Source organism: Schistocerca cancellata, chromosome 2, assembly GCF_023864275.1.
Source record: "Schistocerca cancellata isolate TAMUIC-IGC-003103 chromosome 2, iqSchCanc2.1, whole genome shotgun sequence".
Classification (NCBI taxonomy): Eukaryota; Metazoa; Arthropoda; class Insecta; order Orthoptera; family Acrididae; genus Schistocerca; species Schistocerca cancellata.
In genome coordinates, this window is record NC_064627.1 from 736543545 (window position 1) to 736569046 (window position 25502).

The window sequence follows — 25502 nt, forward strand, 5'->3', positions numbered from 1 at the left end:
CGCTCACATGAAATTTTCCAAAAGTACAAGACTCCAATCTGCATCAGTGCATTGACCTAATTAGGGCATGTACTTGCTGGACAAGGTAATACTTGCAACTTCCAGTCCAGTATCTTAGCACAAACTGAGCGTTTCTCGTCATTTCTCCTGGTTGATGGAGAGGAGAGGGGCTGAGCTATCCCTGGCAATTTCCTGCAGGATGGCACCCAAAATAGGGAAACCAAACTACTCTATGTCCTTCCTCTACAGTGGCTCACCACAGACTGAGTCTTTTGCCGCCATTTTCCAGATGTTGAAGGGTAGGGGATATGGGGTGAGGGGAGGGTTGGGGAATTCCCCAGGAGGGGGAGGAGTAATTAATTGACCAATTTAATTAATAAGTCAATTAATTTGATACCAAAAGTGTGCTTCTGTTGACGATATTAGGGGATAGGTTTGGGGATTTCCCAGAAGAGCTGGGGAGGAGGGGAAGGGTTGGGGGAAGGGTGGGAGTTTCTCAGAAATATTGACTATCCCCAGTGGTTTATAAATCAACACCCAGGGGGTCATAAATCAATTAGCATAACAATAGGTTTGATCCTGAGTGTGTACTTGCCCCTGAATGTATGCAAACCGCAATGTGGCATGACAGCCCCCTCCCCTTTTCCCTACCACTTGTGTGTTCTGTAATCAATACTTTCTCGGGTAGTGTGCAAGTTGAACTCTTCTGCAGTATCTCTCAGTGTCTACCAGTAGCAATCACAGCTGTTTTTGAGTGAATGTGTTTGTGTTTATATGCGTGGTAGTGTGGTATTGAATTGTGGTCGCTCTGTGTTACTCTGTGAACTAGCCAGTCAGTGATATATGTAGCATTTGCTAACGAAATGTCTATGTTACTGATATCTCTGGTATTTCCGCAGTATGTCAGTGCTTTCCCTGCCTTGTTGAGCACAAAAAGGCTGCACTGATTTATGATGTCCGTTATTACTTGTTCTTTGATCTGCCCTATCGGGATACCAGAGTGCCCGCGAGGATGGGTAGTCTCTTGCCCCCGGAGAAACGTGATATTTCCCTAACTGAGTTTGCAAACGGTTTAATGTCATATGTATGGCTGGTCCCGGCGGAGGTTTGATTCCTCCTTCGGGCATGGGTGTGTGTGTTTGTTCTTAGGATAATTTAGGTTAAGTTGTGTGTACGCTTAGGGACTAATAACCTTAGCAGTTAAGTTCCATAAGATTTTACACACATTTGAACATTTTTTTTAATGTCATATGCGTACTGTGTGTATGATGTTGTTCGTATCCGTCCAGTGTGATTTCTGCTGTGTTCAGTACGCAGTTGTGTTATTTTTGTCACTGTAAATCCTGTGTTTGTTACCACGATTGCTGCTTTGGCGTCCTTTACCCCTTTTATTGTGTTAGGAGAAAAGGTATTTTATCTTCACGCATGTAGGGTTTCCGTAAGCAAGCGACGTACGCTTGTACGTCGTCCATCAACTTGTTTAGTTCTGTAGAAACCATTCTGTTTCTCATAGAATTCAGTCATACGCTTTTCACGGCTGGTAATATCTTGTGTATGCAGAGCTCTTGGGTCCAGTTTATTTAAATTCAAAGTAAACTAATTATTACCGGAATTCGTCCTGAAATCGCGCCTTTAAACAGCTGCAGATGCCCAGAATATAAATAGTTTGTGGTTTCAGTGTGTTCGTCACTATGAAAATGAAAGGAAACTCCTCTTTCTCCATGACCTACGCACCCAAATATATATATTTTGAAAGTTAACCACTGATTCTACTGTTCTGTGCATACACAAACTCTGATATACTATTATAGCGAGTGGTAGCGAGCAAGCAGTTGTTGGTAGTTTTCGGACGCAGAATGGCATGGAGAAGAGCCGCGTCAGGAGAGGTCGCAGTATGCCCTGGCCGCCCTAGTAGCGTCGGAGCAGAGTTTTGTATTATTCGCGTATTTTTTGGTAATTTGTCCTGTTTGCACATTGGAGGGATTATGTCAGATTTGTGTATGCATACATTGAAAGTAATATTCATATCTTTTCTGTGACCAGATACGTTATTATTAATTATAGACATTGTGGAATAATTAAAGTTTTTGCTAATCCAACTGTCCAACTTAACGAAAGGTCTGACTAAAGTTTGTCAGTGTCCGAATTTTCAATTTCTATAATATAGTAAATTAAAAGTTTTATTTATTCCTTTAATATTTTTACACTGATTAAGGCGTTTTGACTAAACCCCTCGTAATCATTTAATTTCAATAAAAAAAGAGGAATAATTGCATCAGTAGTTGTGATCATATACATTGCACCCTGCACGGTTCGTAGTATTTCTTTTGAATTATTTTAGCATCTTTCTGGATGGAGTATATTTATGCAGTTGCAGTGGAAAGACGAAGTAAGCTGTCTATTGTTAGGAGACGTGAGAGAATATTTTTTTTAATCGCAGGCACATAATAGAGAACTGATGTTTCATGATTTATTGGAAGAGTAATTAATTTCTGTTTTTGTTCTCTATCAGTATACTGACACGTCTGGTAGTAAGAGGTTCCTGAAAATGTCGGAATAAGTTTTTTCATAATACAAATTGCACAACAACATATCAGATTTTATGATAACGATAATAAAGTTTCACTAGATTTCCTTGCATGTCTTAGAGAAAAAGTATAGGTAAGGATAATATTGTCAGAGATATAGACCTTTACACGTTTCCGTACATCTTTCACCAGACTAATAACAATAATAATTACAGTTTTTGATAAAAAAACTTGCAACTCTATAGCCCGTATCTCACACCACATCGGTGTGGCCCAACGAAAGACGCACTCCGCGGGAAGCGGTACGTGAATGATGGGGAGGTCACTGATGCACAAGACGCTCCCTCCGACGTCGACTTGTAGAGTTGTACCATGTAGGCACACAGGCAGTTGCGCTAGGCTGGAGTAAAGTTGTTGCACTGTATGAAGATTACGTTGAAAAATAAGGTTCAGTAGCCGAAAAAGAACGGAACAATGTGATGTACCGGAATCCTGAATAAAACAAACATGCTTTCGGAAAAAGAAAACGCGTTACATTACGTACTGAAAGCCCCTCCAACGAAAAGAAATCTTAAATATGAGCTAGAAGTGAACTTTTTTTAACAATCACAAAACCAGCGGGGTTGGGGGGGAGGGGGCGATCGATCTTCTGTGCACACCTTTCGAAAATTTTGTCATCTAGTCAGCTACTTTACACTTATAAATTTGAAAAAAAAATGTTTATTGTTTTTCACGAATTCTTCTACTAGGAATGTTTTAAATTTTTAGTTCAACTTACGTAGAAAACTTAGGTTTTAGTAAGTTTCATTTTTCCCAATGAATGTGGTTATCAATATTTTCAGGTTCGGGTCCTTACTTATGCATGAGTTTCTCTTAAAAAAGTATGTTGTGAGTAAAAATCAACAACTGTACATGAATATTGCATTTTTTAAATCTGTTTTAAGTGGTGCAAAGTACCTCTCCTGTCGGTAGTATGCGTAGTTAAACATGCGTTCATGCTGCTAAGAGTGCGCTGAAAGATATTTCAGAGTCTGGGCACTACTTACACATCAATATGCCTTTAAAAAAGTATGTTTCTAACGTAAGTCAACAACAATTAACGAAATTTTGTTTAATGGCGGACACAAGGTTCACCCCACCCCTCTTGGTAACACGCCTAATGGAAAATGCGTAGGTATTGGTTAAGGAAATCTCATAATGAAAAGTAAAAGAGTAATTCCAGCAGCAACAGGTCACACACTATACAACGAAATAATAAGGAACCAGTTGGATAAAAGAAATATAATTCTTTACCAGTTTCGTGCACTGGATGCCCTTCTTCAGAAGGTTATACCTATCGCATTAGCCATTAGTGTCAACAAGAAGAAGCACCCGGCGAAACGTCGTGGTCCTAAAGAATAACCGAGCGAGGTGGCGCAGTGGCTAGCACAGTGGATTCGCATTCGGGAGGACGACGGTTCAGTCCCGCGTCCGGCCAACCTCATTTAGATTTTCCGTGGTTTCCCTAAATCGCTCCAGTCAAATGCCGGGATGGTTCCTTTGAAAGGTCACGGCCGACGTCCTTCCCTGTCCTTCCCTAATCCGATGAGACCAATGTCCTCGCTATAAGCTAAGTATATGGCAACATGTAGTTTTTCATTATATCTCTGCAACAGCATTAATGCTAATAAAAAATCTGTCATAATGTATTTTTGTGCTTTTACAACAGGCCACACAACTCTGTTGTTATACATTTAATACACAGTTCTGCTGAAAAGATCCTGGATTGCCTATCCAGAGAAGGTCAATTGAGCTCAAGTGGCTACAGGCTCCTATGACTACGTATAAATTACACTATGGGTTTCTGGTCTGAATTTTTACACCAAATAAAGAGTGGCAAATGGGGTACCAAATCCACGAGCATGAGGTCTAGGTTCGTGAAAAAGTTACTTAATTTGCTTGAAAGTAATCAGAATAATAGAGCAAAACTTAGAGATTTGATAAAAAAAACTGATAAATTTCACAAACAGCTGCTGCTACCTACGTAAATGAAGTGTAGAAAAGCTCATCTCTTCAAAGACTGGCCATTTTGCATATACAAAATTCCTAGGTGTGATATTTGATGTTTTTAAATGGCTTTCCTCGAATTAAGTACTAAATTTGGGACATTTAGAGAACAGCTTCCTAAAAAAAAACTTAAAAACACACTTATCAAAGGTTTTGTCTGAAAAAAAGATGTAAAATAGATTCGAGAAACATCTGACATACATGTAACTTTGGCAATAGCAACACATTTTCCGTAAAGCCCCAAAAATCCAATCCAATGCAATCGTAAAGAATATAGGAGCTAGTTCTTTATTTTTTTATTTTTTTCCACAGCATTTTCCTGCGTACATCTTATTGCTGACCCTTGCAAATAATGCGACAGGTATAACCTTCTGAAGAAGGGCATCAAGTGCCCGAAACCGATAAAGAAATTAAGCGTCTTTTATGCAGCTGGTCGCTAATTATTTCGTTATGGAGGATGGATAAAATAATAGAGATCATACATTGTTTAGGAGGCTCGTCCGCGGCGCGCCACCGCGCATACGCACAAGTCGTCTGGCGCCGAGGAAGCGGGCGCAGCAGCTCCTTAACAAGATCCATCGCCACCGCCGCCGCCTCCGCCTTCCGCCTTCCGCCTTCCGCCCGCCACACCCAGCCCCGCCACCACCGGCACGGCCACCAACACAACCGCCGCTGCTGCAGCGGCAGCGGCGGCAGCAGTAGCAGCAGTGGAGGAGGAGGAGGCAGCCACTCTGAATGCTGTAATTGCCTCTTCAGTCTCTGAACAAGACATTTAATTATCTATCTTTGCACAATCTGGCTGCGGAGAGCGCGACTCCCGGCTGTTATCTGGGCGCGGGCTGCGACTGGCTGCGGCGCGGCCGCTATAATTGGCGCAGCGGCAGCAGCAGCGGCTCGTCCCTGGTCCCCGGCCGCGCGCCTACAATGGCGCCAGCTGCCGGGACTCCACGCGAGCGGCGCACGAGTGCCGGCGCTGCCGCCTAATTACTCAATTAGCAATGTATACCTAGCTTCCGTTATTGGCGATTAGGACGTTAATGAGGATCGCATGCTGGCGGGTCGCCGTTTCTCCGCCGGTCGCCGCCAATTAATGGCCCCGCGGCTTTGCAGCAGACCGTGAAGCCGGCTCTTCGGATGTCTGTATGTGGAGCGGACCGCAATAAAAGAAAAGGTGCACCTGCCGCGAAGCGGAATTTTAGCTTTCAGATGGAAGGACTGAAGGATAAATGGCCACATTTTGCATGCGTTGCTGTTAGCAACGCTGAAGTTACTGTGTGGGAGAACGTGTAAACTGAAGAGTGGAGATCAGAAGCTATCCATTGCCCTGCCAAAAGAAGGAAAACTTGGCTAGACATTAGCTCTTCAGGTGACTCAATAATATTATCTTGGAACTCTTCCATTTGGTCCGTGTTTGCATAGAAAAACAGTAATATCAGAAATTGTGCCCGCATTGATGCAAAACACCTTGTTATTCGTTTATTTCTTCACTGTCCCAAACTGGTTTCGGCGACAAATATCACCGTCATCAGTGGGGATTTTTAATCTAAAACATGCAGAAAATGGCATGGTTGTACAAACTCGGTAATACATTATTACATTTTTACAATTCGTCACCGGCCGGAGTGGCCGTGCGGTTCTAGGCGCTACAGTCTGGAGCCGAGCGACCACTACGGTCGCAGGTTCGAATCCTGCCTCGGGAATGGATGTGTGTGATGTCCTTAGGTTAGTTAGGTTTAATTAGTTCTAAGTTCTAAGCGACTGATGACCTCAGAAGTTAAGTCGCATAGTGCTCAGAGCCATTTGAACCATTTCTTACAATTCGTCTTTTGAAATACAGTTATGAATTGATACTTTCATACTACCTTATTTACTGTATTCACAGCATGTTTTAAGCAATTATTGGCGCTGTTTGCGACATATTTTCTGTTTTTTTTTTTTTGCCGTCTTTTTACTTAGCGAACATCATGTCATCTGCAACCATGTGAGAGGCTGTTAGTAAACAAATACTAAAAAGTGAACTTCGTATGTCAGCAGTATATACTTGGGGCTGTGGTAGTGTTGTCGAAACGAGTTATTTCGTGTGTACTGAGCTGTTGCTTAGCTATTCAAGTTCTCACGTTCGTTCGAATAGCTAAGCAACAGCTCAGTACACACCAAATAACTCGTTTCCACAACACTACCACAGCCCCAAGTATATAGTGCTGACATACGAAGTTCACTTTTTAGTATTTGTTTACTAACAGCCTCTCACATGGTTGCAGATGTCATGATGTTCGCTAAGTAAAAAGACGGCAACAGAAAAAAAGAGCACAGAAAATATATCGGAAACAGCGCCAATAATGACTTAAAACATGATGTAACATACAATAAATAAGGTAGTATCAAAGTATCAATAGAAAACTATATTTCAAAAGACGAATTATAAAAATGTAATAATGCTTTACCGTGATGCACAACCATGGCATTTTCTGCATGTTTTAGATTAAAAAACGTCACAGATGATGGTGATATTTGTCGCCGTAACTAGTTTGGGATAGTGAAGAAATAAACGAATAACAAGGTGTTTTGCATCAAGGCGGACTCACTTTCTGATATTACAGATGATTTAACTCAATATACATTGAAGGCAAAATGACCGCAACACCAAAACACAAGTAATGTAGAGTAATAAAATACATTTGTCGAAATAACATATATAAGTGATTAACTTTGTAAGATCATAGATTAATTGAAGAGCGAGATAAGCCATTGCAAATGTGAAATGCTGCTACATTAATAACCGGTGTAATCGCCAGAATTTTGAATGCCAGCGTGCAGACGGGCATGCATCGTGTTGTACACGTGGCAAATGTGAATTTGTGGGATGGAGTTTCATGCCTGTCGCACTTTTTCGGTGAATACAGGAACGGTCAATGCTGTTTGTGGATGACACTGGAGTTGTTGTCCGATGATGCCCCATACGTCGTCGATTAGAGACAGACCTCGTGATCGAGCAATCAAGCCAACGTGTCGACAAGCTGTAGTGCGTGTTGGGTTACAACAGCGGTAAGTAGACTAGCGTTATCGTAAAAACACCCAGTGGGATGCCGTCCGTAAATTGCAGCACTACAGATCGAATCACCAGACTGACCCACAAATGTGCAGTCAAGGTCCAACCACGAGAGCGCTCCTGCTGTCATGCGAAGTCGCACCACAGGTGTAGGGCCAGTGTGTCTAGCAGGCAGACAGAAGGGTAGCAGGCCCTCAACTGGTCTCCGTCTGACCAACACATTGCCTTCACAGGCATAGAGGGAGAACCTGCTGTCATAGGAAAACACAACAGATCTCGACCCTGCCCTTCAATGAGCTCTCGCTTGACACCATTGAAGTCGCAAATGGCAGTGATTTTGGGTCCGTTGAATGCACGCTACAGGGCCCCTGGCCCGGAGCTGGCCTTCAAGTAACCGATTTGTAACAGATCGTCGTGTGAGTGTGGTGGCAACTGCTGCTCAAACTGCTGCTGCAGATGCAGTACGATGCGAGTGGTCTTGCTTCTCGGTAGTGCCACATGGCCGTCCGGATCCCGAGGTTCTTGAGGTCGTATGCTCTCATGTCCACCGCTGCCAGCAGCCATGTACAGAGTTACATTCCTGCCAAGTCTTTCTGCAATACCGCAGAAGAAACAATTCTCGTAGGCCTGTTACGCGACTGTGTTCAAACTCAGTGAGGTGTTGATAATGTCTTTGTCGCCATCAAGTCATTCTTGACTGTCATCACCTGATATCATCCAATTTCAATTTAACTAACGCTCACGACCGTTACAGCGTGTAATTTAAGCATACCTGGTTTTTATCCTCATAGTGGTGCTTCTAGCGCCAGCCAGCCGGGGTGGCCGAGCGGTCCTAGGCGATTCCTGCCCCGGGCATGAATGTGTGTGATGTCCTTACGTTGGTTCGCTGTAAGTAGTTCTAGGTTCTAGGGGACTGATGACCTTAGAATTTAAGTCCCAAAGTGCTCAGAGCCATTTGAACATTTTTTTTTTTTTACTAGCGCCACTCTTTTGCGATTGACGCGAAATTTTAAGAGACGTCATCTTTCAAATGTAGAAACAAGCATTCCAACTTACAGTTAAGTCACACAACTGCTTCTTGGTGCTGTGACTTTTTTCCGTCAGTGTATTTGATCTATTGCCATGCATTTCGTGACACGTAAGTACCATATTATTAAAATTTTCGAGTGGTCCAATAATGCAGCGCAGATAGTATAGAAAGTACTCCATCAAGATTACGCGGAGAGTTCTTCACATAAAAACGAGGGGAAAATAAGACTGAAACATACGAAGGTTCAAATGGTTCTAAGCAATATGGGACTTAATATCTGAGGTCATCAATCCTCTAAACATAGAACTACTTAAACCTAACTAACCAAAGGACATCACACATACATCCATGCCCGAGGCAGGATTTGAACCTGCGAACGGAACAGGAGCACGGTTCCGAACTGAAGCGCCTAGAACCACTAGGTCACAGCGGCCAGCAACCTACGAATAGCGTGGTGAAAAGTAATGCCTAAGAATTGTTTATCTCAAAACTCTTAAGGCTTTTTAAATAAAACGTAAGTTATTAACATCCTACAACTTTATCTTTTATTATTTCGCTACATAATCACCCTGATGGCGAACACATTTCTCCCACTGAGAGAGCGGTTGGTTGATTCCATCACTGTACAATGTTTGACTTTGTTGACTCAGCCACATGATACACTTGCAGGTTCGAATCCTGACTCGGGCATGGATGTGTGTGATGTCCTTAGGTTAGTTAGGTTTAAGTAGTTCTACGTTTAGGGGACTGATGACCTCAGAAGTTAAGTCCCATAGTGCTCAGAGCCATTTGAACCATTAGAACTCAGCCACAGCCGCACCTCTACTTGCACTGCATCATCACTATCAAAGGGCCAAATGTCGACTCGACGAATATCACTGATGATAGTGAACCCAAGGAGGAGGAGGAGGAGGAGGAGAATGAGGTTTACTAGTGTTTAATATCCTGTCGACAACACGGTCATTACAGACGGAGCACAATCTCGGATTAGAAAAGTATGTGGAAAAAAATCGACCGCGTCTTTTTCAAAGGAGCAATCCCGGACTATTCCCGAAGAGGTTTAGGGAAATCACTGAAAAATTAAATCCGAAAGATAGGACGGCCAGAGTGCTAAACACAGTGCCACATCACTCGATGTGAAGCGAAGGCGTGTCGAAGTGTTGTAGATGTCTGAGAGCTTGTCTGTGGACTGATATTATCTTGTTGAAGGAAAGGGTGCTTTAGCGTGGGGGAACTCTTGGTATTCGAAACTCGATTGCAACACGCTGTTTCTGACGCACCGACATAGTTACGGTACAGACATTACACATTACATTTCGGAGACCTCTAGCGGCAGAGGACTGTAAATGTGTAGACATGAATTATAAAGATGTAGAACGTTAATAAGGTTTGTTTTATTTAAAGAGAATTAGAAGTTTTCACCTAAAAACTTTTCAGAACGCCCACGTACATTAGTGCTTTCTTTGGGGATCCTTACGTAGTTCGCGTGGGAAACAAAGCTGTTCAGCATGTAAGCGCTGTTCAATAATTTTGAAAAGGGACTGCAAGGAGAAAGTGGGAAACGATGAGACCAGAGACATGAAATACGAAAGGTCTAGTGGCTCCTACAAGACGAAGAAATTAATAGATCATAGACAAGCAAGAAATTCCCGTTTGTTTGAAAAAATGATATATAATGAACATCCATCGAATTTTGTGCGACGAAATCGCAAAAATTAATACTTTTTTTAAGGCTACTAACATTCTTCTTATTGTATAAAAAAATTTCGCTAATATAATTATAAGTCTTTCAATGACCTTAAACAAGTAAAATTTTAGTTCATGAAATATATTAGCAGTTGCGAATGTAGACAACAAAAAGTTGTTTAATGGAATGAGGACAACGAAAATTTGTGCCGGATTGGGTCTCGAATCCGTATCTTCCGACTATTGCTATAAGCATGTGTGCAGGTATGTCCGAAGGAGCCTTGCATCGTAAATCGGAATAACACAGGCACTACAACATCGTAAAACTTTTGTAGAACGTACTTGAGTAGTTCATTCAAGATATTCAAACGCGGAATAAATTCAGCAACTTTGTCCATGAGGAGAGAAATACGTCGCACTTAATGTAATGCAAGTAGTACAATATAATAGACACTGTCGTGTCGTCCGAACAGCGAAGTACCTTGACAAAGTTGGTAAATCATTACGGAAACACAAGTAAGCACACTGGCAGCCAGACCCACGACTGATGAGCGACGTCGGTGCAGACACGCCCTCAAGACCCCCATACGCCACCACTGTAGCATGCTTACATTCGTCAGAACGGAGTACCGCTCAGCCCAGTCTGCAATCATCGCCGAAGATCACAGCATCATCCCACTACAGCCAGCAATGCCAGTTTTACTTTTTTAATGTGTGTGTGTGAAATCTTATGGGACTTAACTGCCAAGGTCATCTATCCCTACGCTTACACACTATTTAACACATCTGACGCCACTTCGGCGACTTGTGCGTCGATGGGGATGAAATAACGATGATTAGGACAACACAACACCCAGTCCCTGAGCGAAGAAAATCTCTGACCGGGCCGGGAATCGAACCCGGACCCTTAGGATTGACATTCTGTCGCGCTGTCCACTCAACTACCGGTGGCAGACAAGTGATTCAGTAATAGTGACAAGTAAACATTGCCTTCTTGTACCCCATAGATTGTTACAGAGTTAACTGTTTCATCTTGCTGAATTTCCACTGAGGCGACAAAAGTCAGTGGATGGCGATATGCACATATACAGATGGTGGTAGTATCGCGAACACAAGGTATAAAAGGGTAATGCATCGGGGGAGCTGTCATTTGTAATCAGGTAATTCATGTGGGAAAGTTTCTGACCTGATTATAGCCGCACGAAGGGAATTAACAGACTTTGAATGCAGAATCGTAGTTGGACTTAGACGCAGGGAACATTCAATATCGAAAATTGTTAGGGAACTCAATTTTCCGAGATCCACAGTGTCAAAAGTGTGCCGGGAACACCACATTTCATACCTTACCTCTCGCCACGGGCAATGCAGTTCCCGACGGCCGTCACTTGGTGGCCGAGAGCATCGGCCATTGCGTACAGTTTTCAGTGCTAATGGACAAGCAACACTGCATGAAATAACCGCAGAAATCAGTGTGGAACGTACGACGAACGTATCCTTTAGGACAGTGCGGCGAAACTTGGCGTGTGTTGGGCTGTGGTAGCAGATGACCGACACGCGTGATTTTGCAAATATCACGACATTGCCTACTGCGCCTCTCCTTGGCTCCTGACCACATAAATTGGGGCTAAACGACTGGAAACCGTGGCGTGGTCAGATGAATTCCGGTTTCAGTTGCTAAGAGCTGATGGCAGTTTTCGAGCGTGGCGTAGACACCGTGAAGCCATGGACCCCAGTTACCAACAAGACACTGTGCAAGCTGTGGTGGCGTCAAGATGGTGTGACCTGTGTTTACGACTGTGTCCTCTAGTCCAGCTGAACCGATGGTTGACTGTGAACGGTTATGTGTCGGTACTCGGAGACCATTTTCAGCCATTCATGGACTTCACGTTCCCAAACATAGATGTAATTTTTGTGGATGACAGTGCACCTTGTCAGAACATTCTGGACAGTTCGGGTGAATGATTCGTCTGCTCAGATCACCCGACATCAGTCCCATCAAACATTTGAGGGACATAGTCGAGACGTCAGTTGGTGCATAAAATCATGCACTGGTAACGCTTTCGCAATTATGGACGGTCATAGAGGTAGCATGACTCAGTATTTCTGCAGGGGATTGACAACGACTTGTTGAGTCCATGTCACATCGTGTTACTGCACTTCGCCGGGAAAAAGGAGGTCCGGTACAATATTAGGTATCTCATGAGTTCTGTTACCTCAGTGTATCATAAAGTGATCTAAAATATGTGTGTTTTGTGTTATCAACTCGGCCGCCTCCAGAAGTAAATCAATGAACCTACCACTGCGCCGACGACTGTTATTCCGTTCGGCACAACAGAAAGCGAGCGAAGTGCGGCAGTGGTAAGGAACCGGAATGGTGTTGAGGAGCAAGACGGTTCAAAAATGGTTCAAATGGCTCTGAGCACTATGGGACTTAACTCCTTAGGTCATCAGTCCCCTAGAACTTAAAACTACTTGAACCAACTAACCTAAGGACATCACACACACCCATGCCAGAGGCAGACTGTAGCGCCTAGAACCGTTCGGCCACTCAGGCCAGCGAGCAAGACGGCTTAAAGCTCTTCAGGCTATAAAGATTTCGATATTCCTTGGTTTCCACATTCCCTTGCAACAAATCTTTCTTATACGTTCCACATTCATTCGTGAGTTCTGCCCCTAATGATATCGACATCGATGGGACATTCTATCCTAATCTTTCCTTCCTTCCTCTCCCAATAAGGGCTCGTATGTTAAAACTCTATGAGATATTTTGCTAATGTAAATACTTATCACACGTAAATGAACCCACACTCAAATCTCGCCCAGACTCATTATGATTATTTAATAGGAGTATCATAAAATATTAACTTATTCAGTTAACTGAAATCTATGAAATGTTATGATTACTCGTCATCTGAATATTTAAAAAGTCCACGTTATTAATTTATCTGCGTGCCTTCGACACCTGAATGTGAATCCTGGTTTAAATCCTCTAAGATATGCGCCATATTTCAGAAAAACAAAAAGTTATGGGAAAGGAAGAGTGAAATAAATTGTTTCCCTCGCTTTCATACGTATGAGAGTATAGCCATAGAGACATACACAGCAGCGTCGCTCTCTCTCCCAGCTCTGTTTCGTCCTCTGGTAGGTAATTTGATTAATACTCCAGACTAATTTGAACAAATTAAATATTGTTAATGGTTCTTTTATTTCAGCACAGGTCTTATTAATTAAAATTGTAATTCTTTGTTTCCACTGTGCGTGCCCCCGCATGTGTCCGCTTACAAGCTTGCACATTAAACGAAAGTAATTACCTTCAAATACATATGAAAATAAAGGAACATGATTCCGCTGACTGGTTTTAGTGTATTGTGAGAGACGTCAAATTATCTCGGAATACTGCGTACGGTGTCAAATAATAAATGGACGATCTTGTCGTTTTTGCAGTGAGTACAACATTTCATTGAGGACCAGAAAACTGACAGTACGGAGTACGTCACAACGAATAGTACAAATTTAACTCCCGTATATTTCATTGACTTCAGTATTATTATTCCAACGTGTCTATGGTGCACCTGAGAGCTACAATTTATAAGCTACAGTTAACTAATACATTTAATGAGTCCTTTTCAGGTTCACAAGTTCTCTGTAATCAAAACTGTACTAAGCAACTGACGTGGAATATTGCCATGAGGTAAGAAATAAGCTTCCCATTTAAAGCTTTAAAACTTCTGCACTCCTTCACTAACCAAATTTACGATCTCCAAATAAATAGGCACATTATAGAAATTGTTTTGGCAAATCACAGACTGAAGCATTCTCAAATTATCTTGCTATAGGCTTTCACAGAAATTACCCTTTATTGTTAATTCCGTGACTGACAATATGTCATGTCCAAAGAATAAATTTCGGGAAGAATACGTAAAATGTATTCTTTGTCAAAAGACTGATAGTTATATTACTACTGTTTTTAAGGTAGATTATTCTGGTACCTAAACTGTATGCATATTTTAATAGTACATGCAAAGTACACCTATTATATTACTATTAAGATGACTGTAGACGCCACATCTTCCATTTAACATCTGAAATTATATCCTCATTCGATTAAAATCAGGATATCCAGCCAGATAGGAAATAAAGCTAGAAATTATCCACAAAAATTATTTTTTCATACTTCCTTAATGTTTGGCTGGAACAGAAAATTAAAAATCTGAAATGAGGTAGAAAGTCCGAGGACTGAGAAAATCCTGCTAGATATGAAAGAAAGCCGCATTAATACTCTTCGAAGTGGAGAAACGCGAAATAAATATATGAATATAGCATCTGTTCTTTCGGACATGTCCGAAAGAACAGATACCATTAGTGATCTTGCAGCTCTCGAAGAATGAAATCAAATGAAATCCAGACATTTAGCTGCTTACAGGCGTTGATAAATATCAACGAGGACAGTTGAAAATGTGCACCCCCACCGGGACTCGAACCTGGGATCTTCTGCTGACATGGCAGACGCTTATCCATTTTTTTTCTTTTTTTTATTTATTTTATTTTTTTCCAATGTCAGGCTTACCACCTTTGCTGACATGCATTTTGTTGTACTACCGCATAAATAGTGTCTACAACGTCCATATGTTGACAAATAGTGCCTAATTAGGAAATTAAGTAATTAAGGAAATGAATAAAACTGAAAATGTCCAAATGAAAGACATGAAGGCATTGCGGATAGTACAAATGTAAAAGAAACATGCTCCTGTAGCAATGAAATGAAATTCGTGTCGGGGGCGACACCTGCTCACGACCCGACGTTCGATAGAGCAAGAGAGCCATCTATCGACTCGTTCTCCAGATGTTGGTGTAAGACTGGGTCGTCTTCTCGAAATTAAGTAAGTGTCCGTAAGTGTGATCGATGTCTATCTCGGCTTCTTCGTCTATCTCATATCTCACCCGTCACACCCCATCTGGCCGGCGGGTCGGTAAATGTAAGTCGCAAGTAATTAGCGAAGTCTTGCCATATTTCTTATGCTGTTGCAGCTTCGTGTGTCCACCCAGGAGAAAATGCCAAAAATCAATTTTGTCCTTTTCCGATTCGTTATACACGTAGCCCACCACCATTCCCCGTACCCATGTCACTGCATTGGTTTTTTGGACCGGAAAATAAGATTCTTGGGGAAACAAAAGTGTGTCTGGTGAAATTGTGTGAGGGGCGGAGCGTAACAGGAACGCCAATATCTGGTGTGCCAAGTGCCACACTGGAGCCGTCCCACTACATGCTAAACGACGTTCATCGTGTCCACTGTTGCGCAGCCTAAACATAGTGGAGTGTCTGCCAAATGAATCGCGTGCCGCCGTTGATTCGTTGCGAACTTCCTATTTACCACCACATACCATGTTGAGCGTACTGACGTTGGGAGGTAAACGTACCGTATAACGCGCCATATCTGTCGCCAGTTCTTGTCTGGGGTATTCCTGGGACACCGGCGCAGTAAGAGTTGGTATACATCTTGCGTCGTCGGTAGTCGTGTTGTTGGGAAGGAATCTCTGACATAGCTAAGCTCCAAAAAAAAGACTTGAAATGTGACAGCTTCGGTGAAATATGGCCCACATTGACTGGGGGCAGCATTGAAATCGGCGCTAGTACATCGGCCAACGCACCCGAGATATTGCGAAATTGACCGCGCCACTGTCGGAAAATCGTACTGACGAATAACGCCCGTGCCTATTCATATACGTTCACTAGGCCAAGTCCACCCTCTCCAGGTGGTATCGTAAGCGTTGTGTATTGGATCTTAAATAGGTGTCCCACACTCACATAGGTTCCGAAAGTTGCTTGTATCCGTGATGCCATTGTGCGCGTTAAAGGCAGGACATGCGCTACGTGAGTGAGTCTCGGTGCTAGGTATACGTTAACATAGGTCACCCTCTGAATCATATCCAACGCTCTTAATTTCTGTAACAGCACCATTGTCCGCATCAGCTTCAACATGCGTCGGTAGTTATCCACTGCTGTCCGCTGCACATCCGTGTGGAACGTAATACCTAGGCATTTTATGGTCTTAACTAACATGAGCGGGACTTCCTCCCCCGGTTGTAATCCTCGACCGACATTCATGCAGCGTGATTTCTGTAGATTAAGCACGCTTCCTGCCGCCATCCCGTATCGCTGTATCCATGCCAACGCCGTACGTACTTCTTCGCCTGTCCGTGCCACCAGCATCACATCGTCAGCATAAGCGCGGCAATGAAAGGTCAGTTGTGGAAACGGCACTCCCTCCAACCGTCTTCGGAGACCATACAGACAGGGTTCCAAAGCCATTGCATACAAAAATATCGAAAGGGGGCAACCTTGACGAACTGACCTTGAAGTAACAATGTAGTCAGTGCCCCGTCCATTCACCGAGACCCTTGATCGCACGCCATGTAACAGTCGCATGATCACTAGAATGAAGACCTGTGGGATTCCCAATCTGCCCATGACCGCATGCAAAAAGGTATGATCCACTCTGTCGAAAGCATGATCGAAGTCAATTGCGACGAGTGCCCCACGCACTCGGCATGCCGCTGCTAATGCGATGATATCTCGGTAGTCACCGAGCGCCGTATGTACGTTACTCTTACCGCCGAGGCAAGTTTGATCTATGAGGAGTCTATCAGAAAGTGAAGACCGCAGGGGAGCCCCAAGGATGTGCGCGAAAATCTTATAGTCGCAGTTCAAGAGAGTGAGTGGTCTATAATCTCCTGGCCTTCTGCCACCGCGCGGTTTGGGTATTGGGATGATGATGCCCTCCGTGAATTCGGTAGGTATCTCAGTCTGCGGTAACAGGAGTTCGTGGTACATCTGAATCCAGGTCCGTCCCATGAGGGATGCAAAGGCGCGGTAAAATTCAATTGGGCAGCCGTCCTGTCCTGGGGACTTGTTCGGAGCCCCCCTGGCAATTTCATCTGTCAGCTCGTCCTCTGTTATCGCTGTGATGAAAGTCTCTGCATCCAGTGGTGGTCCTCTATCTGGTATTTTCGAGATGACATCATGTAGTGTCTCGTGGTTCACTTGTACAGGTCCATATAACTGGCGGAAATAGTCAGTAAACACATGCGCAATATCACGCTGGTTCACAACTTGCTGGCCAGTTTCAGAGATTAGTTCCCTGATCAATGTCCTGCGTCGTCGTTGGCGTTCACGTACTACGTGGTGCATGGAGGGGGTTTCGGCAGCAACTGTGTCCGCCAATCTCGCCCGGACCATTATACCTTCCATTCTTAGTCTCGTCAGCTGTAATAACTTGGCTTTTATCCTGCTCATGGCCGTGTGCCTTTCCGGCGATGGTTGTTGGCTCATCAGCTCCATCAGGGCTGTAAAATAAAAATGAGCCGTCGTACGGTACCACTGCGATTTGTCCTGCCCGTATCGTATCAACGTTCTCCGTAACGTTGGTTTTGCGCATTTAATCCACCACTGGTGAACCGAGATGTATGCTCGTTGGCGGCGAACGCAGGTCTCCCAGGCCGCCTGTATCGTCCGGCGACATTCAGTGTCACGTAAAAGTGCACAATTCATTTTCCAGTGACCCTTACTCCGCCATCTTTTCTGACGCGTTAGTGAAATCGTACAGACGTACGCCATATGATCCGTAAAAGCCGCTGGCCAGATTTCGGCATCCAGTATCGCCGTCCGCAGAGCTCGTGTCACATACACTCTATCAAGTCTACTCGCCGAATGTCCCGTTACAAACGTATAGCCCGGTCTGTCGCCATGTTGCAGTTCCCAGGTATCCAGAAGCGCCATTTCGGTAATCAACGCACGCAGTTCCACGCATGGCACATAATGAGGTACTTGGCCCTTTTTGTCGACGACACAATTAAAGTCGCCGCCCACTATATAGTTATCATAGCGTCCAGCGAACAACGGTGCTATCTCGTCAGTGTAAAAGGTCGCCCTTTCTCTGCGTTTTGTGGAGCCAGATGGCGCGTATAAATTGATGAAACGTACGCCGTCGACAGTGCCACGTGCCGAAGGGAGGGACATGACGTCCTCCAGTCCTATTCCTTCCCTGGTGAGGATCGCCACACCGCATCCACTTTCATCGTGCACTGAATAATGTGCCTCGTAGCCGTAGAACTCTGGCGGCGACGTGAAACGCACTTCTTGTTGGAGTACAATATCCACGTCCGCAGCGCGTAACAGATCTTTCAGCATTTGAATTTTAAGCGGTGTCCGAATGCCATTAATGTTTATCGTGGCAATGCGGTACGCCTGGCGTGTGTTCATCAGTTGTAGGGCGGTGTCATTAAGCGTCTATCTGCACCCCCGGCGCTCCTCACCACACTAAGTTGTTCAACATTGCCCGACCCCTCCCGGCCTCTGGCCAGGACTATCCTCAATCGGCGCGTTCGTATTTTCATTTTCTTCCCGTTGGTCCATTTCTTGCGCCCAGTCCCCCAGCATATTTCCGGAACTGGTCGAAGGATGGGAGGCAACGTCGTCACCGCTCTGATGTTGGACAGTTGTCATCACCACTTCTGCCTTCCGGTCACCAGAAGGAGAGTTCAAGTGATCGTCGCTGTGTAATTCCTGCATCGTCATCTCGGTATCTGTTGAATCCACTGGTCTCAGGTCGATACAGTCGTTGTCGTCCACTGTCCCCTCGGGACTATGGCTATCGTCAGCAGAAGTCAGTCGACGCTTCTGTCTTCTCTTCGGCGAACGCTGTTTCCGTTGCCTTGCTTCCGCATCGGCTGTTTGGGTTTCGTATCCTCCGTCTTGGTCCTGGCCTATCACGCTCTCGGTGGAAGCACTGGCAGCCACCACGGATGAGCCTGGAGCGGTCGTCAGCTGCATCTCTTGTGTGGTGTCCTGTGTCTGCTGTGGTGGATCCGATGGTCGGAGTTCCAGTCCGTTGGTGTCCATGTTCTCTATAGGGGGCAGCTGCTGGTGCCCATCGGAAATCTCCCTCACATCGCCTCTCAGGGCTTCCACAAAGGTCAACGGTAAGACAGTCATCTGTTGTGGCGCCTGAACGTCATCATGTGGTGTTTGTACTAAACGTCGCTGGAGGCATTCCGAGCGGACGTGACTTCTTTCCCGCACCCCCAGCAAGTGCGAGGTTGCCCATCATAGATTATAATCGCTCGACAACCTCCTATGTACAAATAAGAGGGGACGTGCTTTCGCAGTTCTATCCGTATTTGTCTCACCCCATTTAAAACGGGGTACGTGGTAAAACTTGTCTATTTTTCGGCCACATGGGATAGAACTGCACCGTATGGTCGAAAGGCGTCGGTAACAAGTTCAGACGGGACCTCAAACGGAAGTTCGAAGACTCGTATAGTGCGGATCCCCATTCCCGCGTGATCGACTGTAACCGCACCAACATTCCCGTCGGCATGACAGAAACGATACCCGGTCGGTGATCGTTGTAGAAGTCTTTCGCAAGCCGCCTCGTCAACAAGCTTGACATAGACGACGCTAGAAACGATCGATAAATTGATTCCCACGATTTCCTGTGGATCTATTTTTACCTCTTCTCGTAAGAAACGTTCAATCTCGTGTGCCTTTGGTCGTGTGTAGTCGTTCGCAAAACTGAACTTCAAAGTCGTTTTTCTGTACGAGTGTGCCATCTCGTTCTAGACTCACAACACCGCACACGCGAAGCTGCTCCGGCGTAAACAAACCGGCGCGCGCACCACAGCGCGGCCGGCAGGCAACACGGTCCGCACTGTGTCACTGCCGAAGGCAGACTGCGTCCATTTGGGCCACCGAGGACACATACTAGTAAATAGTGCGAGTGTAGGACTTACCTCTAGCACAGTCCCACTAAGACCCACATTCCCAACTTACTATTAACACACCACATTTGTAGTGTCTCTGCCTACTCATTACACGGACATGTCCGAAACAACGGATACTATCTCCACACAGATAAGGCTAATCGGCCAGTTATCTTCTTCAGTGCGGATGCCCTCACATTGCCCGAACCCTCACGGGAATCTGCAGATTGACTGCCGCGAGTAATGAGTATAGTGGGCAGGGTCGCTGCAAATGTAGTGTGTGGACAATAGGTTGGAAGTGTGGGTCTCAGACGGAGCGTGTCCGAGATAAGTACCTGCAGTCGTACTACACTCTTTGTCCTCAGTGGCCCAAACGGATATACCGAGCGAGGTGGCGCAGTGGTTAGCACACTGGACTCGCATTCGGGAGGATTTAGGTTTTCCGTGATTTCCCTAAATCGTTTCAGGCAAATGCCGGGATGGTTCCTTTGAAAGGGCACGGCCGATTTCCTTCCCAATCCTTCCATAACCCGAGCTTGCGCTCCGTCTCTAATGACCACGTTGTCGACGGGACGTTAAACACTAACAACCACCACCACCGCCCAAACGGATAGAGCGTCAGACATGTCAGCAGAAGATCCCGGGTTCGAGTCCCGGTCGGAGCACACATTTTGAACTGTCCCCGTTGATATTTAAGCAGCTAAAGGTCTGGATTTCATTGTAATATCACACGAAATAAACGTCGAAAATTGCTTCTTCAGCTCTTTTACAGTCTATAACACACTGTTTACGTATAAATGTTTCAAATGGCTCTGAGCACTATGGGACTTAACATCTGAGGTCATCAGTCCCCTACAACTTGGAACTACTGAAACCTAACTAACCTAAGGACATCACTCACGTCCATGCCCGAGGCAGGATTCGAACCTGCGACCGTAGCGGTCACGCGGTCCAAACTGAAGCGCGTAGAACCGCTCGGCCACAACGGCCGGCTTATGTGTAAATCTTCACATCTGTTCGTATTAATGCTTTTTCTACATTAATTACCTAATTTTAATTTTTTAGTGTCAACTGACATGACTGAAGTTGGGCAAAAGGTGTTTTGAAAGCTAATTTTTTATACGGTAACGTAGGAGAGGGTAGCATACGACTACATAAATGTGGAATAACTGATAAAAGCACCTTCAGAATGAGTGGCAGAATTAGATTTTTATCAGCCTGGGAGTATCCCATGGTAATCCACATCTCTCCACTCCGTCCCATTATAGTGCAGCGTGTGTACTGGTATGCAAATTTCGTAACTCTTTATTTGAATGTGGGACTATGTATCACCCACAGACTTTGACAAGGTCTTAATCCAGATGAGAACACTTTTACGGCCTTAAAATCTTATACCGCTTTCCTTCTATTTTAGTGCCGAAAACAGAATTTTCTTTAATCGACTGGTGTACACACCTACAATATAGCAGGACTGTGATGTTCCGAGTGTACTACAACAGCTCTACCGTGTTGAACACAGTGCATTATTAGCAGGCTATTGTGAATTTTCGTTCATCACAGAGGAATGTAAAATCTATGTTGTGCATAAAAGGGAGAGAGTGTCTTCTGGGAATTGGTAACGGATGACAGGCACTTTTTCTGCTGTTATGTTTGTTTTGTTGGTAACTGGCTGCTATCTGCAACTCGGTAAAGTCTGAACGAGGAACAGACAGAAAGTGATTGAAGACATTACTTTGGCATTGTTATGTATAGGATAGAATTAATCTTACCCTCTCCCCGGCTCTAGAGTGTAAATTGCAGAATAGTCACGTACACTATGTGATCAAAAGTATCCAGACACCATCAAAAACATACGTTTTTCATATTACGTGCATTGTGCTGCCACCTACTTCCAGGTACTGCATATCAGCGGAACTCACGGACTTCGAACGTGGTCACGTGATTGGGTGTCACTTGTTCAGATGGTTCAAATGGCTCTGAGCACTATGGGACTTAACATCTGTGGTCATCAGTCCCCTAGAACTTAGAACTACTTAAACCTAACGAACCTAAGGACATCACACACATCCATGCCCAAGGCAGGATTCGAACCTGCGACCGTAGCGGTCACGCGGTTCCAGACTGAAGCGCCAGAACCGCACGGCCACACCGGCCGGCGTGTCACTTGTGTCATACGTTTGTACGCGAGAATTCTACATTCCTAAATAAGCCTAGGTCCGCTGTTTCCGATGTGTTAGTGAAGTGGAAACATGAAGGGACACGTACAGCATAAAAGCGTACAGACGACCTCGTCTGTTGACTGACAAAGACCGCCGACAGTTGAAGAGGGTCTAATGTCTAATAGTCATACATTTATCCAGACTATCACACATGAATTCCAAACTGCATGAAGATCCACTGCAAGTACTATGACAGTTAGGCGAGATGTGTGCTAACTAGGATTTCATGGTTGTGGAGCTGCTCATACGCCACACATCACGCCGGTAAATGCCAAACGACGCCTTGCATGGTGTAAGGAGTGTAAACATTGGACGATTGAGCAGTGGAAAAACGTTGTGTGGAGTGACGAATAACGGTAGACAATGTGACGATCCGATGGCAGGGTGTGGGTATGGCGAATGCCCGGTGAACGTCATCTGCTAGCGTATGTAGTGCCAACAGTAAAACTATGAGGCGTTGGTGTTATGGTGTGGTTGTGTTTTTCATGGAGGGGGCTTGCACCCCTTCTTTTTCTTGCGTGGCACTATCACAGCACTTTCCCACATTGATGTTTTAAGCACGTTCTTCCTTTCCACTGTTGAAGAGCAATTCGGGGACCGTGGGGTTGTTTTGGTACGTCGACTTCGTACCAGACCTCACCGACCGACATCGATACCTCTGCTCAGTGCAGCACTCAGTGAAGAATGGGCTGCCATTCCCCAAGAAACCTTCCAGCACCTGATTAAACACATGCCTGTGAGATTGGAAGCTATCATCAAGGCTGAGGGGTTGGCCAGCACCATACTGAATTCCAGCATTACGGATGGAGGGCGTCAAGAACTTGTAAGTCACTTTCAGCCAGGTGTTCTGATACTTTTAATCACATAGTGTAGATGTAGACTGTAGACAAGCACCGAAACTTCAACTGTGCCAAGGACCAGGCATAACTGAAGGCATTGGTGCAACCACTAGAAATGTTGATCTTTTGGTTGAATATAAGATTTTAGTAGCATTACATAGCTTGATAATTGCTCGATCGCCTAGGGCCTGAACGAGAGCTGTCCATATCTCCAAAATTATTCACGATAACACAGAGCATGGTCTTGGCGACGTTCCTCGTTTGGAGCATGTAAAAGTCACATTGTGGTATGTAAAAGGAGTCTAAACTAACGCAGGTATTTCGGCAATGATATTACTCTGTACATAATTTCATGCAGAAACATAATGACATAATTTACGTTATTTTATTGAATTTATGTAATAAAGCAAACTATAAACCGTTTCAGCTCCGGTACAATTACTTTTCCCTGTACGATGAGACCTGTAAGAGGAATGGCCAAGTGATGTGACTGACTGCAAGATTTCATTAAACATGTACTTGACAGAAACGTAGAACATTTACATATATGTACTGACAATTGCAGTGCCCAAGACTAATATCAAAGCATGGTGCAGTATCTGTGCACTCAAGTCTTCAAAAGGTCATTCAAGAAAGTAGCTCATGTATTTCCTGTCACACACCACAGCTTTTCGCACTGTGACCACAGCTTTGAATTAGTTGAAAACTAAAATACAACGAACTTTCTTGAGTATCCGTTTCTTGCAATTCTCAGACTCATCGTAGTGTTCAGTAACCTGTAAAGTGTTACGAGTGGTAGTTTCTCTAAATATTAGTTTATTCATTTGGGATCGTATTCATTAAGCCACGTTGGTTGATGCCAGAGAGAGACAAGTCCATTTTTTTAAAATCCAGTTAATATCTAATGTTCGTTTGATCAAGTTGTTAGTATTTAGGTGTGTTGATGGCCTACATAAAGGTGGGGATAAGACAATGGTGATTATAATGTTTCTCTATTTCTGGACAAATGGTTCAAATGGATCTGAGCATTATGGGACTTAACTTCTGAGGTTATCAGTCCCCTAGAACTCAGAACTACTTAAACCTAACTAACCTAATGACATCACACACATCGAAGCCCGAGGCAGGATTCGAACCTGCGACCGTAGCGGTCGCGCGGCTCCAGACTGTAGCGCCTAGAACTGCTGGGCCACCTCGGCCGGCTATTTCTGGACAGTTTTTTGTGTTTTGCAAATGCCACTCATCTGGTTATTGAACCAATGCTTTCAATGTCACGCGAATTGCGTAACAACTATGAAAATTCATTATGTTAATGGCTGAAGATGCAGTATTCCTCGTCGCTGTCGGCTACGTTAAACCCGCTGATTACTGAAATCGTTGACAGTAACTGTTAGAAATTACAGAGAATTCTGTAATGATTGGAAAGGCTGTTACAGATTTCCAGAGTTCCCATCCTCTTCTCCGCGCGTTACAGAAGCCTTTGCTTGTTGACGAGCTGCCTTAAACGCCTTCTCTATGACTTGTCGCCCTCAGGAGGATCACAAATCGTGTACAAAGAGTCACATAGTGTATCACATTGAAACTCTTTACTTAGGAAGTTTAGTGTGCACCATGAAATCCTCTTCCTTCCTTTCACCTGTTATCCTTCCTTTCGCCTGTGCTACAAGAGTTCTGGTAATTGGAGCTTTATTACGACACAGTTACACTGTGTAGCTGCCATCACACCAGTTTCTCTAACGCTATGGGGGATACTTCTTGAATACTTCTGCCCAAGACGGCCGAGGATGTGATGGTAAAACAAAAGACAGCGTCAGTGGATTAGAGGTTAGCCAGGAAGTATTTCCTGTAAATGAAGTATACCTGCCTGGATACCAAATTTTGTCATTCTTTATTTGTCTGTTCAGTAGACTATTACCAAGAAGCTTTTCTAAATTTTTAACAGCCGTACGTGTGATTTAGTTATTACAGTATGTGCGCACCATAATAGAGTATTTCCAGACTTTAGAGAGTGATTATTTGGATAGCTATTTTGCTTCAGACATCAATGAATTTGGTAGGACACATAGTACTTCATTGCTAGGATAGATCGCTAAACAGTTTCCTTTTAAATATTCACTTTAGTTCCATTGATTATAGCTCGTTTTTTGATGGAGATGGCGTCATCATTATGGGGCTCTTACATGTAACATTTTTTTGAAAAGCGTTGACAATGTTTGTTTAGATTCATCATCGCTCCCCGCTTTCAAGCAGTTCAGTTACCTTCGACATAAAAATGAGCTGAACGAAATTTGTGAATTGTACAAAAAGGAGGCGATAATCCCCCAAAATTGGAAAATATGGACGATT